Genomic DNA, 2,703 nt, shown 5'->3' on the forward strand with positions numbered 1-2,703 from the left:
ACTTCAATTTGAGTTTCTTAAGACAGGATCTATCTATGTAGCCCTGGCTGTTCTGGAACTCACTGTGTAGTCCAGACTGGCCTTGAACTCACAGAGATCCACCTGTCTCTGCTTCCTGAGAGCTAGGATCACAAGTGTGTGCCACCAGACCTGGGCTCTGTCTCTTTTTCTTTTCTTTTCTTTTCTTTTCTTTTCTTTTCTTTTCTCTTTTCTTTTCTTTTTTCATATTTCCACATTTTAAAATGTTCATTTATTTATTTTATTTTGTGTGTGTGTGTGTGTGTACTGTGTGCTAACAGGTGCCTATAAAGGCCAGAAGATGTAATGGGTGCTTATAAACCACCTAATGTGGGTGCTGAGAGTTGAACACAGGTCTTCTGTAGGAGCAGCCAGTGCTCTTCACTGCTAAACTCTCTCCAGCCCCAAATGATAATCTTTTTTTTCCCTCTCTTTCTCTCTTTTTGTTTTTGTGTGTTTGTTCATTTGTTTGTTTTTGACACAGTGTCTCACTATGTAGTCTTTCCTTAATGCCTGGCCTGGAACTCCATTGGAAGATCGGGGTGGTTTCAAATTCACAGAGATTCCACCTGCCTCTGCCTGCCTAGTGCTGGCATTGAAGGCGTGTGCCACTGTTCTGCAGTTTTCCATACTTTTTAAATAGGGAGAGGAGGGGATGAATTACTGACACGTTTTCACACCGGTAAGTCTTGAAAACATGGCTGTGTGAAATACTGTGGTCACTAAGCCTCACAAACACTGGATCTTTCCACATGTGAGAGGAATTGCGGAAGTCAGACAGGAAGTCGAAGAGAGAGTGGGTGTTACTTAATGTCAAGTGGGTTTAGACTTTCTGTTTGATTGGATGAAAAGGTCCTGAAAATGAGTGGTGATGATGGTTACACATTGTCAATGTATTTAATGCATATTGGGCACTGTAAGACAGCAAACGGTGGACCCATTCAGACCTCATTAGCAAGCCCTGGTCTAGTACTGGCCCAGGATTGGCCTCTCNTGTCTTCCCAGCCCTCCCTCCCTCTCCCCCTCCCTCCTCCCCAGCTGATCTGTTTGCCCTTCTCTCNGCTGTCCCTGGCTCCGGGGCCTGGCCTGAGTTCCTCTGTCTGGTAAATGTACTAAATCAGCTCCTTTTCTGCTTTCATCGGATTTGCGCTCAGCACACCCTCGTCCAGAGCTGGCTCAGAGCTCACCCTGCCTCCTGTGCCAATTANCTCCAGAGAAAGCGAGCCAGCTATGCTTGAGTGCCTCCCAAAGCCCACTCAGCAGGTTCTTTGATTCCATGAGCCTTGCTGGAGGGAGTGTGTAAGGAGATGCAGACGGACACCGGACAAGCCCTGACATAAAGAATGGTAACGCTTTTATGACTCTCGCTCTTTTAATACCATNCCAAACAAAGTCTTCATGGGACTCTTTTGGAAGGTGGAGAAACTGTTCCTAGATTTATCTGGAAGAATAAACAGAAAATAGCAAACAAGAATTTTTTTTTAAATGGGAAGTGCAAAGGAAAGAAATCTGACTTGTTAATGTCAGAATATTGTTGATGTTTAAGCAACGTGAGGNGGGGAGGTAGAAGGGGCCTAGGCTGCTGAGTCCGACACATACTTGTGTGTGAAGGGTGAAGTCACAGTGCAGTCAACTTTGTGGAATAACTTTCTTCCTTCCTTTCTTTCTTTCTTTCTTTCTTTCTTTCTTTCTTTCTTTCTTTCTTTCTTTCTTTACTTATTTATTTGCATGAACAGTGGAGGGCAAAGGGAAGTGGCAGAGAGAGTCCTCACACGAACTCTACATCTGATTACAGCCTTCCTGGTTCAGCCCGAGATGGAAGGGGGCTCTCACTTCTGATCCATTCGACAGTGAGCTCATGACCCTCGTGTGTTTGCATCAAAATTGGCTCCTCAGTGGTCTTTGGGGTCCCTGAGACTTGGGTGTAACAAGGCTACTGGCCATGTTTGGTCTGCTATTTTGTCTTCCTGCTCTGGACTCTTCCAGATGTCTCAGATCCTGTTCTCGCTCATATCTACTATAACAGTGACCCTTCTCCTCAACCACACCTTGGAACAGTCATTTCCTCACTTCACGCACTGATTGAATGGGCAAACACGGATTTCACAGGTCCACACTGAGGATTTCAACAGATCTCCTAGGGAACACAGCACAGCCTGTGACAAGTGATGAACATGTGAAGTGAGCCTGCGACTGTCACACCCAGGATAGAAGGGCAGTGGCTGGATTGCAGAGTGAAGGGATGGGGACGGGGAGCGTTTGCAGCCTTTGTGGTAGAGGCCACACTCCAGTCCTGGATGGTAGCCACTGAGATGAGATCTTTGGTTGTAATACATTATCCAGCTGTGCCCTTCTGAATGTGCACATTTCTGATTATCTAGTGTGTCTCAATAAAAATGAGTAAAAAATGATGATGTGTGCCAAACAGTAGTGAGTGGCCTGGGAAGCAGTTGAAATACAATACTAACTGGAAAACATCAAGGTTATAAAAGCATATTGCAATTGATTCCTTTTGGAGGGAAAACACAGCCTACATCCACAGCAGGAAGTGTCTAGAGGGCAGACACTGCTGCCACTCAGGTCAAGGGAGAGAAACTACAAATGTTTTCAGCTACATACATTCTCTGATGTTTGGTGGGCTCTTGCTCTTTGTGTGGTGGCTTGAATGTCATAAACAAGTAAAGT

This window comes from Mus caroli, chromosome 6, assembly GCF_900094665.2.
Source record: "Mus caroli chromosome 6, CAROLI_EIJ_v1.1, whole genome shotgun sequence".
In the NCBI taxonomy this organism is placed as follows: Eukaryota; Metazoa; Chordata; class Mammalia; order Rodentia; family Muridae; genus Mus; species Mus caroli.